Below are 12776 nucleotides of genomic sequence, written 5' to 3' on the forward strand. Positions count from 1 at the left end.
GCCACATGTGGCCTTAATGCCACAGGTTCCCCCACCTTGGCCTAGAGCATTGTGCTGAATCTAATAAGATGAAATTCCTTAGGTAGGGATAAATGGAAAGTCTGAGTCCCTTGGCTTTGATTGACTTCTGCCACACTCACCACCATGCATATCCTTTTTTATTTTTTTTTTTGCTTTTTTGCTTTTTAGAGGGGGGAAGGCAGGGCAATTGGGGTTAAGTGACTTGCCCAAGGTCACACAGCTAGTAAGTGTTAAGTATCTTAGGCTGTAGCAGCAAGCCCCCCAGCGTCCCCAGGGTCGCTGCCACCACAGGTTCTTGGATCTGCTTTGATAAAGGAAAGCAACTCAAAATGGGTTAACAAGCTTACTTTAATCAGTCAAACATGTATCATTTACCTAGTTCAGGGGAAAAAGATCAGCACCCCGAACTTCAGAATATACAGACAGAATTATCAAGACAGAGAAACAGATCAAGTAGACAGTTTTCCAAACTGTCCAACCATTACATCCATACCAAATCAACATCTGGGTTTCAAAGCCAGGGGGCCCTGGACAACGGCTTCCCAGAGTTTCATCTGATCAAATCACAGAACACTTCTCAAAGTGAGTCCCAAAACAAAGCCTCACATCAGGGCTTACATAGCCTTCTCCTGGCTCAGAGAATATAACAACCTTATTGACTCACTGGCCAATCAAGAAGTATCTACTGAAAAATAAGCCTCCGACCCCAGGCTCCAGGTGCACTTTAGCCTAGGGGCAGGGAAGATCTTTAAAATTTACATTCCCATTACAGAGGCTGGATTTGAACTCAGGTCTTCCTGACTCCAGGGACAGTGATCTACTCACTGTGCCACCTAGCCTCCCCCACGCATATCCTTCTCCCATCCTTTACAACTCTCCTTATACATTGTCTTCCCTTATTAGAATATGAACCCCTTGAGATCTATAGCATTAGTGCAATATTCACAGTGCCCGCGGTCACTATAAATATACCTGCATGGTGCACAACTGCAAAATATAACAGACTCTCCATGTAGAAGACAGAAGCAAAACATTGATTTGGACACTAGAAAACCAAATCCCCAAACCAGCAAGCTGATTCCATCACAGTAGCAGAGAAGCCACAATAGCACAGAGAGCTGCATCATCCTTTACCCTTCCTATAAACCAACACAAGACCAATATTTACTCATAAGCCTGTCTCCCTCAGAAGCATCCTCTCCTCCCAACCATCTAGCTTGCTCTGACTCCCAGCTTCCTGTGGACTCTGCTCCACCCTTCAGCAAACTCCTCCCATCATAGGCTCCATGTGATTACATCCAACCCATTAGAGGGCAAAGTATATTTTCAAAGCAGAGAAGGTCTTCAAATTCCTATAGGCTTATTAAGGGGCAGGAAAGATCTTCAAATTATCATTACCATTACAAGGTCAAGGATCAACTTATTTCTGTAGCACTCAGCAGATACATGATATATAACAAGTACTTAATCATTGCTTGCAGGTACCTGATATACAGCAAATCTTAATAATTGCTTTGTCTATCTTAAATGATTGCCATTTCCTCTGTTTTTATCTATGCCAATCTGAAGAGTGTGAGGTAGAACCCCAAAGCTGTTTTAATGTGCATATCTCTTGTTATTAATGGTTTGGAACTTTTTTTTCCTATGGCTATTGATAGCTTGCATTTTTTCTTTTAAGAATTGCTTATTTGGGGGTGGCCAGGTAGCACAGCAAGTAAGAGCACCGGCTCCAGTGTTGAGAAGACCTGGAGATCGAATCCCGGGCTCAGACACTTAGCACCCACCCAGAAACACCTGGCCATGTAACCTTGAGCAAGTTACTTAACCCCAATTGCTTAGGGGCGGCCAGGTGGCTCAGCGAGTAAGAGTACTGGCTCCAGTGTTGGGACGACCTGAAGATTGAATCCCGGGCTCAGACACTCAGCGCCACACCCAGAAATAACTGGCCGTGTAACCTTGAGCAAGTTACTTAACCCCGATTGCTTAAAAAAAAAAAAAAGAATTGCTTATTTGGAGGGGTGGCCAGGTGGCTCAGTGAGTAAGAGCACCGGCTCCAGTGTCGGGATGACCTGGGGATCAAATCCAGGCTCAGATACTTAGCACCACACCCAGAAATAACTGGCCGTGTAACCTTGAGCAAGTTACTTACCCCTGATTGCTTTAAAAAAAAGATTGCAATAAAAAGAATTGCTTATTTGGGCAACTAGGTGATGTAGTGAATAGAGCACCAGCCCTGGAGTCAGGAGGACTTGAGTTCAGATCTGGCCTCAGACCCCTGACACACTTACTAGCCATGTGATGTTGGGCAAGTCACTTAACCCCAATTGACCTACAAAAAGAAATAAAAAGAATTGCTTATTCTCATCCTTTGAATATTTATTGAATTATTACTTGCTAACCAGGAAGATCTGAGTTCATATCTGGCCTCAGACACTTATTAGTTGTGTCACCCTTCTAAAGTCACTTAACCTCTCTCTACCTCAGTTTCCTCAAACTGGATAATAACCTTGGAGGGTTGTTGTGAGGATCAAATGAGATATTTGTAAAAATACTTAGCATAGTTCCTAGTGCCTAGTAGGTGTTTAATAAATGCTTATTCCCTCCCTTCCCCTCACTAGTTTACCATAGCTAGGAAATAAATGAACTAAAGAAACTCCTTGATCCCAATGCATGTTTAGAGATATGGAAAGTTAATATTATTGTTTCCCCAAGTAATCTAAGTCTCCATTCGCACAACTAATCCTAGCTTCCCAGTGCCACTTCTGAGGTAAAGAGATGTGCCACACCAAAACTTGGAATTCACTTTCCTATGACAACAAATGTTCCGCATGGTGGTTAAGTGTAGGTGAGATGGTTCTACCAGTGCTGTGCTTTAAGTATGTGATGGATTAAGCAGGTTTTCACAAATTGGCCCAGGACCACAACCACCCATTGTTTCTATGGAGAAATATGGTCCAAGTTTCAAACAACTGATTTCCAAATTAATTTTTGGAATTCAATCCATACACTGTAGATATTCTGTAATATACAATATCTGAAAATACTTTCAAAACTGCTAAGGATTCAACAAGACACTGTCAGAAAGAAAACTCCCTGCCTCCCAACAGTCAGGTATGGTATAACTACCTCTTTTCTCCTTTCACGCTCCCTGGTCCTTTCTAATCTACTATCTTCTAACTTTGCATTCATTCATATTTTCCAAAAGAATAGTATGGGAGGAGTGGCTGGGTGGTGCAATGAGTAGCGTGCCGGCCCTGCAGCCAGGAGGACCTGAGTTCAGTTCCAGCCTCAGACACTTAACACACACACAAAAAAATAACTAGCCATGTGACCTTGGGCAAGTTACTTAACCCCAATTGCCCTCCAAAAAGCAAAAAAAAAAAAAAAGCATAGTATGGCAGACTTTTTCAAATGGGTTGCTCAAACCTGAGTAAATGATATCTGCTGCATTCTTGTGATCTAGTCAAATAACTAGATCTAGTCAAAAAGGAATTGAGAGCAAAGTCACTGACCCCAGGATGAGATCCAGGACTAGTTGGTTGCTTTTTCTGTCCATCTATCCATCCATGAGTGCCATCATGGCAGGAGAGGCCAGTCAGGTGGTGCTGGGCATGGACTTCATTATCCTCCTTCAGCTGCTTATGTAAGTGAAAGTACTCATATAGATGGGATATAAACCTCTTCTTCTAACTGAAGGTAGTCGAGTCTGTTAACTCCCCTGGCCTCTTTTGTTATGTCCAGCATATTATGAATATCAATAGTAAATATGAGCTATTCAAAGGCTTAATTAACTCCCAGATTGAATTCTTGAGCCATTGGAATTGTAGCCCACAGTAAAGCTTTGCATCGATACCAGGAAAGTGATAAAGCTGAGTTAAAATGTGGATTTTCACCTCCTCCTACACAGAAAGATGCCCCATCCAGCACTGACAAGGTTGTCGAGGGGACTACTCACGAGGGTCTCCTGCTACTCTTGTCACACATTCCTTCCACATGATTACCCTGAGGTATGTAGTACAATTCAATGGAAGAGAGCAAATACTCCATGACTGCATAATAACTATTTACTAGGAAGAGGATTGACTGCCTAGGATTCTTTGTGAGTCTTATTCCTCAACTTTTGGGTGACATCATTTCCCTGGTCTACCTCTTTAATACCCATGCACTAGAGAGAAGGGTTTCCACCACGAATGAAATGAAGAGTTATTCCAAGGCTTCACCAGATTCTTTGCCAGAATGCTGATCAATCCCTTTGTGTTTGTTTTCAACTTTATGGCTGTCAACAACTGTGGGCTTGCTGGTGGATTCCTTCCTGGGGCCCCAATTTACCCTTCCTGGTAAGACTCTTGGTATATGATACAAAAAGAGAGAAACAGGAACAAAGGAAATAACATTTTTTTTCAGGTGTCCTTTGGGGAGACTTACTAGGATGTTAATTTGAAGACGTGATTCAGGGGCAATTCCATTTCTGTATTCCTCGATGTACAGAATTTTGGGAGAGAATGTTGATTTCTATAGTGTTTTTAAAAATCAAGATTTAAACTGCGGGGGGAAGGGAGGTCATGAGGGACAACTGGCAAGATCTGTCCTTAATGAGTCAGCCATGATGACTCTTTCTCATCACTATCCCTTTTCTAGGTATTCGTTAACCATCACTTTGCCAGGAATAGAAACCCAACTCATTGGTCTTCAGTTTTTAAATTCCACTTTCTCCCTCTTTAGGAAAATTAGGACAACATATGTACCTCTCCAGTCCTATGCCACCTCTTCTGTTCTCCATAATCTTTCAAAGAACACTAACAGTGGTCAGCCATCACATCTTCCAGTTTTCTCAGAATCCTGGGATGCAGTTTTCAAGGAAAGCCAGAGGCTCTCTTACTAGTGCCCAATTTCTGTTGGGTTTCAACTCCTTATTAGTCCTTTTCAGTCCAAAGATTTATTCTCTCTGATGCCACACTTCCTTACCATAAAGAAGTCCCACCTAACTCTCTTGCTCTCAGCTCTACAGTCTCAGGATAATGGCCAGTTTGGGACCTACATAGCTTAGAGACTGCTTTTACATGGTACCCACAGTTAGCGTCAGTGTAAGAGAGAGCCTAATGTTCTTTTTTAGAGATATTAGCAGAAGCTCAAGGTTTTCCCTCCTCCACAGAGCAAATAGCCTGTTTTTTGATAGTAAGAACACAGAAATACATGAAGCAATTAAAAAAAAAAAACCTTAGTACAAAGGGAAAGAAAAAAAATTGTTTTGAAGTACAAGTGTGAGCTCCCTGAAGCCAAGACCATTTTTTTAATCTGACCATTGTATCTGAGTGGATGTCCCAGCCTTTTTTTTTTAAAGGTCAAATTTATTTTAAAATTACAGACACATTTAAAAGTTAATTTAACCAACACAGTATGTACAGGTCAAAAAAAGGCGGATTCCTTTTCCCTCTCCTGCTGCTCAAGGAGCCGGCCGCCACCATGAATGACACTGTAACCATCAGAATCAGGAAGTTCATGACAAAAAGACGTCTTCAGTGCAAATAGATGGTTATAGATGTCCTTCATCCTGGAAGGACCACAATGCCTAAGACTGAAATTCGAGGAAAACTAGCCAAGATGTACAAGACAACTCCAGACATCATTTTTGTCTTTGGATTCAGAACCCATTTTGGTGGTGGCAAAACAACAGTCTTTGGCATGATTTATGATTCCCTTGACTATGCAAAGGAAAATGAACCAAAGCACAGACTTGCAAGGCATGGCCTGTATGAGAAGAAAAAGACATTAAGAAAGCAGTGAAAGGGGGCGGCCAGGTAGCACAGCGAGTAAGAGCACCGGCTCCAGTGTTGAGAAGACCTGGAGATCGAATCCCGGGCTCAGACACTTAGCACCCACCCAGAAACACCTGGCCGTGTAACCTTGAGCAAGTTACTTAACCCCAATTGCTTAGGGGCGGCCAGGTGGCTCAGCGAGTAAGAGCACCGGCTCCAGTGTCGGGATGACCTGGATCAAATCCGGGCTCAGATACTCAGCACCACACCCAGAAATAATAACTGGCCGTGTAACCTTGAGCAAGTTACTTAACCCCAATTGCTTTAAAAAAAAAAAAAAAGCAGTGAAAGGAACACAAGAATAAAATGAAGAAAGTCAGGTGTACTGCAAAGGCAAATGGGTGGGTGCTGGCAAAAACAAGGAATAAAAGGCACTATGGATTATGTTTATCTGTGAAGATAATTTTTCACCCGACCATGAATAAACTACGTAAAACTTCAAAAAAAACAAACAGGCAGATTCTTCACAAGCAGCAAGAATACTCCACCACCACCACCGCAGATCCTCCTTCCCAAGTCATTCACTGCTCAGGGGCCAACAGCTGAGGGTTAATGAGTCAAACTCTTCAGAGCATGAACTTCGTGGCCCTCCACCAATTAGTTCTTCCTCATCAAACAACCCTCCTTCCTTATTATTCTGTGAAGTGGAAAATCAGTCTGGCAAACAGATGCTTTCTGCCCAGTCCTCATACATTTCTCTCTCCAGAAGCTTTACCCACTGCTCAATACTAAGTCACATCCCTCCTTTTTCTCCTTGGCTATTCACCCAATATTCCACACTGGGAACTTTGGTATTATCTTTGACTCTTCCTTCTCCTTCATATCTCATGTTCAAGAAGTCGGATAGAAAGTCAATATCATCTCAAAACTCACTACCTCCTTGAAGTCCTGAATTTTATCCAAAAGGCAACATGGTATAGTGGTTAGAGAGTTGACCCTGCAGTCAGCAAGACCTGAATTTAAATCCTGCCTCAGACACTTGGTACCTGTCTAATCTTGAGCAAATCTCTTAACCTCTCTTAGCCTAAGTTAATTATAATTCATTTTCTTATTGTTGAGATAATAATAATAATAGCTAGCATTTATAAAGCATTTTAAGGTTTGCAAAGTCCTTTACAAATATTATCTCATTTGATCCTTACAACAACCATAGGAGGTAGGTGTTAATGATAGCCCTCTTTTTTACAAATGAGCAGAGACAAACAGAGGTTAAGTGACTTGGCCAGAGTCACACAGCTAGTGCCTGAGTCAGGGCTTGAACTCAGATCTTTCTGACTCAACCCCCAGTGCTCTATCCACTGGACGTCCTAAACCAGTCTTTATATTGAGACTGTAGAACTAAGTATTTTGACAAAAGAGAGCAGGAGTTAGGTGAGGCCTCTTTATGCCAATGCATTGGAGGGAGGAACAATCTTTGTATTATTGCAGACTGAAGCCCAAGGAGGAAAAGTGACTTGCCCGAGGTCATAGATGGAACTTGAACCCAAACCCTCTGACCCCAGAGTCACTATGCTATGTTGATAAAGAAAAGTGCTTGGCAAATCTTAAAGAGTCATACAAATGTTAACTATTAGTGTTATTAATAACTAATCAACTATAACCATTCCCTTTAGCCTAACATCCATCCCTACATCTAGTATATAGTTCTAGACAACTTAGGTTATATCTGGGCCAATTAGCTCAGCATAATGCTGAATGAAATCAAGATGAGAGGATTATTCTTTATTTGCCTGGCTAGCACTTCTGAGGCCAGGGCTCTCCCGGTCCTTTTCAAGGCTACCTATCCACCTTTAGGGTTCACCTGACTCACCCAACTCTCACCTGTGGCTCCAAGATGCTGTAGCATGGGCAGTGACCACACCCTGGTAAATCGTCTCAGCAGACTGGATAAACCCTGCTGAGAGTAACTACCAGGCCTCAGAGCTGTTGGTGAGTTAAAGGGGTGTCTACCACAAGCATGTGAAGACTTTCCCTGGCAGAATGGGTCCATGAGAACAATTGGTTCCAACAGCTATGAAGGTGGCTGAAGCAGGCACTGTGGAGGGCTTAGAGCTTGATTAGACATCCAAGATGCCAAGGTCATCCACTGCATCCTGGGTCATTGCCAGTCATCTTGATTTTTGTCTTGCCACTGGTTTTGATGACTGGAATAGAAAGTGAGGCTGACAACTTTGATTCTGCCTCACTTAAATCCAACTTGTGCATGAGTCAAGATATCATTCCATGATGTCATCAATCCTCTTCAAAAATGAAGGACAGATACTTTTTAAACAGAGAAAAAAAACCTGTTGCACACAGTCACAAAATGTACTCCTACACCCAGTCCACCACCTCTAAAATCTGTGCTGCTGGAAGACTAGGGAGCAACTCAAAGTGTAGTTCCCCTCATTGAATTCAATTTAATTCACCAAATATTTATTATGTGACTGTGTGTAGGGATCCTATGCCTTGCACTGGGTGAAATACAAAGCTTAGATAAGGTTCAGGTCCTCCTACTCCTGGTACTCATACTCAGGCAAGAGAAATGAATGCATTTCCACCAACCTTAATAGCAACATCTCCTCAGAATGGAAGTTCCTAAAGGGTATGGTTGGTTTGTTTTTGTTTGGGCAGTGCCTGGCATATAGGAAGCACTTAATATTCAGGGACTTTAATAACCCAAGGTCACAAAGTACCAGAGCCAAGATTCCAACCTAGGTCTTCTCATTCCAAATTCTTTTTGTCCCCCACTATGCCACACCTCTTAACTATTCAGACACTTTAAATTCAAGGTATTGTCATATAATTTATCAGCTGTTCTTTTCTAGTGACTTGTCTTGCCTATAAATGAAATCAGATTAAGATCAGATCCAACTGGCAGCTCCTACCTATAGGTAAGACCCTGCCAAATGACTGCAGCTTCCTCACTAAAGTAATATCCCTTCACACACTTAGGCAAGAATGTTCCTATTAACCTGTTCTCTTTATTCAGAAGCTCACCTAATTAAAATCTACCTCATTAAAGGAGCAGCCATCTTAACATTAAGTTAATGAATTTCACAAAGTCCTTAAAAGATAGAAAACTTCAAGGCAATCAAGTATTATGTCTGATCCTTTGGTGAAACTGGAAAAAAAATATCCTATCTTTTCTCTTAAATTGTTCACACATATCAGGAGAGTTAACTCTTTAAGATACTTTCAGAAGGTATTTAATTCATAATGTAGCACCTGATCCAGGGTGGATTCCCCAACTCTCAATGCATTTGACAGCAGGGTCCCCCCAAAAGTAGCTACTTCTGTCCTCAGTCCTAGATGGGTTTGTAAATCCAAATCAGTATGCTTGCCCATTGATTATCAACCAGAGTTAATTAGATTTTAGAAAGAATATTTACCAAGTTGGTTTAGAAAGGAGGATTGTTACAAAAACAACCTCCCAAACTAGGGGTACACTCTCACTGAGGAGAAGTGCCCAGGTTTGGAAGACACATATAGTCAAAGAGTGAACACAAAAGTTCCTGATTACAGATTTTCTCTCTTCTTGGAGCCTTCTGCTAAGTTTTGAGTGGCAGTGCCCTTGTAGAGTCCTGAAGCTGCCTTGCCTTGGCATGTCAAGTTTGTTTCTCTGCCCTCGATGTAGTCTCTGTCAACGATGACTGTTGCTCTGGAGAAGCTGCCACCCAGTGTCTGTGGTGGGGAATCCTAGTTCTTCTAACTTTTAGAAATTCACAGTCATTACCTGATCAATGATGAGGAGGAGTGGGGCAGGGAGTGGGGAAGAAAAAATTTAATCCTCTCTCAAGGGCATTTCTTGCTTAGAAGAATTTCACTAGTGGGTTTTACCAGACCACTACAGCTCTGCTGTCCTGCTGCTGGAATTCACTTTTTTGAACTGGCCTGTTGTATTATATACATAGGGCCAGAGGTGTGTCTGATTCTTTCAGCCAATTACCAAGACATATCTTATATAGCTTCATCTGTCTTCATCCAATGATCAAAGCACTTCACTCCTTCCAAACTGATGTAATTATTTGTATCTATTTTACACCTTTGATTGATAGATTCAATACAATGTCTGGGCTTTCTGTGATAATATCCCCCCTCCCCTTAATCTAGGATCACCAGTGAGACCAGAAGAGACCTCAGAGGTATCCAGCCTATCCTACTATAAAATGGGATTGGTATGGGAAGTCCTAAACTGGTCTTTATATTGAGACTGTGGAACTAAGTATGTTGAGGAAGAAGAGCAGGAGTCAGTGTGTTGGAGGAGGGAATAATCTTTGAATTATCATAAACTTGTCCAAGGTCAGAGATAGAGCTTGATGCCAAACCCTCTCACCCCAGAGTCACTAAGCCATGATGATGTGTCTACTCTCTTAAAGTAGTTAACTGAACCAATAATGTGGGGCATCCAAAACCCCTCATGTGCAATGCAGATAAGGAACACTAGTCTAGAAGGATGGACAGCCTCATCAACTCAGAGGAGAATGGGACAGGTTCCAGGGCAGAGGGTTCAGATACAGGAGACAGGATTTCCAGAAAGCAAATGCAAAATGTTTTATTATATATCAGAGATAGGGATAAGACCTGTAATTTCATTAGTATAGGGAATACCCCAGGAAACATTTTCTTCAAATGAAGATCAGCACCTTCTCTGCAACTAAGTCTTAGGGAGTTGCCCAAGCTCTGAAAGTTTAAGTGCCCAGGGTCACAAGGCCAGCATGTATCAAGAGGTAGAGCTGGAACCCAGGTCTTTCTTTGGGTCTGACTCTTTATTTACCATACTATGCTATATGTATACATGTATACCTATCTATATAGATAATAGATGCATGCACATAAATTAAAACTTTTTTTGTTTTGGTGATTTTTTTTGGAGGCACTTGGAGACAAGTGACTTTCCCAGGGTCACACAGCTAGTGTCTAAGGTTGGATTTGAACACAGGTCCTCCTGACTTCAGGACCAGTCCACTGTGCCACCTAGCTGCTCTCACATATATTAAAACTTAAAGTTATACTAAATTTTTTCTGTACCTTAAGCCCAAAACAGATGCTTTGCAGTTTTCTTCTAATGTTCCTAATTCTGACCTCTGGAGCCAAGGAAAGCAAGTCTTATTCTACATGAGAACCCTTCAAATATTTGAAGACAGCTTTCATGTGCCCTGTGAGTCTTCTCTCCTACAGGCTAAAACATCTGAGCCCCTTCAATGAATCCTCATATGACACAATCTCAAGGCCCTTCATTGTCTTGATCACCCCCTTCAGAACCTGGTCAACTTTGTGTCTTTCCTTAAAATGTGGTTCTCATAAATGAAATATTCCAGATGAAGGCTAACTAATGGCAGAGTACAGTGGGAACATCAATCCCCTAAGTCCAAGCTGTTCAATGCAGCCCAATTGCATTAATTTTCTTAGATGCCATATCACCCTTTTGACTCCCATTGAATTTGCAATCCACTAAAACACCAGTCAAAACAAACTGCTATTTCACCACATCTCCCCAATATTGTATTGTGAAGGTGAATTTTAAATGCATGTTATATTTAACATTTATACTGATTCATTTTTTAAGATTCATTCCAATGTTCTAGCTAATCAATATTTCTCTACATTTTCCATTAAAATGGTGTGAGAGACTTTGTCAAACGCTTATCAGAAATCCATGCAAGGCATATTTACAATATTCCTCTGACCTATCAGTCTAGTAACCCTGTCCAAAAAAGGAAGTGAAAAAAGAAGGATGAAGAATACAGGAGAAGAGGGGTAGGAGAAGAAATAGGAGGAAGAAGGAGGAGAAGGAAAAGGAGGAGGAGGAAGAGTAGGAATAAGAGGAGGAGGGGAGACGGAAGAGGGAGAAAAAGAACTAGAATTTATATAGCATTTTAAGGTTTGCAATAGAATTTAGATCAGCACTGACTCCAAATCCTAACATCCATCCACTTCACCAAGCTACCAATGATCTCAATGTTCTTGATGAAATCAAGCTGCTCTTTGCGATCTTTTCCAGACCTTTTCTTTCTCCAGAATAGGAGTTTCACCAGTTTATATGAAATTAAGAACATAAGCTTAGTAGCTCACCACTCCTCATAAGGTCTAAAATCTTAATGCCCACCCAATTTTCCCTGTCTGGTGTTTTTTAGTTGTGCCTAAATAATATGTTGCTCCCCCAAGCATTTTGGTCTTGAAAGAAAAGGAGCCAGGGTGATCTCTGTCTTGGCTTTACTGAATTCACCCCCATCTCTCTGCACCCCTAATGATCTTCACTTATCTTCATAGGCTCAGCAATTTTATCTTAGTCACCCAGTTATACATCGCTGGTGCTGAATTCCTCACAAGCCAGGGGACCTGAAATCAGATGCTGTCTCCACACTTTCTCCTGTATATCTCCATAGTCTTTTTTTTTTTCAGATTTTCTCCTCTAGTATTTTTCTGTGAAGCACAGCAATGCTCTTTTCAAATTTCCCTATCATAGTGTAACATAACAACTCTAGGCAACTGCTTTTATGTCAAATGCCTTAGACAGCTCATCTCTACACTCTTCGTGTTTCTGCAGAGTCTAGGGATGGAAGTGAATTGCAGACAAAACAAAACAAATTTTTTTTAAAACAGCACCAAAAAAAAACCTAGTAGAATTCTAGAAAATGGTTTCTAGAATTTTGCCAGGAAAATGAATTCAAGCTGATCTATCAATAGGCAACTCCACTCTTCCCTTTTTGAAAATTAGGACACTTGCTCTTCCCTAATGTTGCTACTCCTCTCCTGTGTTCACTAGATTTCAAAGATAATTAAAAGTGAATGCTATAATCCTCGTTTCTGTTTTCAGTGATAAATTTCATTTTTACCAGAGTAGATAAATCTAAACATGCAAACCACATCGAAATATTTGATAAATAAAACACCATAAAAGAGTCTTCGGAATTGGTAGGAGGGAACAAACAGCACAGCTTCTTCGGTTTACTATTT

At 41.3% G+C, this 12776-nt stretch overlaps 1 pseudogene; it reads left to right on the plus strand.

The window, feature by feature from the left end:
- Positions 1 to 3599: 3599 nt before the first annotated feature.
- On the plus strand, positions 3600 to 4449 carry LOC138155903 (mitochondrial carrier homolog 2-like; annotated as a pseudogene).
- The last annotated feature ends 8327 nt before the right edge of the window (positions 4450 to 12776 follow it).

This window comes from Petaurus breviceps, unplaced genomic scaffold, assembly GCF_028583685.1.
Source record: "Petaurus breviceps papuanus isolate PSGF00001 unplaced genomic scaffold, PetGlider_PUasm1.0 98, whole genome shotgun sequence".
In the NCBI taxonomy this organism is placed as follows: domain Eukaryota; kingdom Metazoa; phylum Chordata; class Mammalia; order Diprotodontia; family Petauridae; genus Petaurus; species Petaurus breviceps.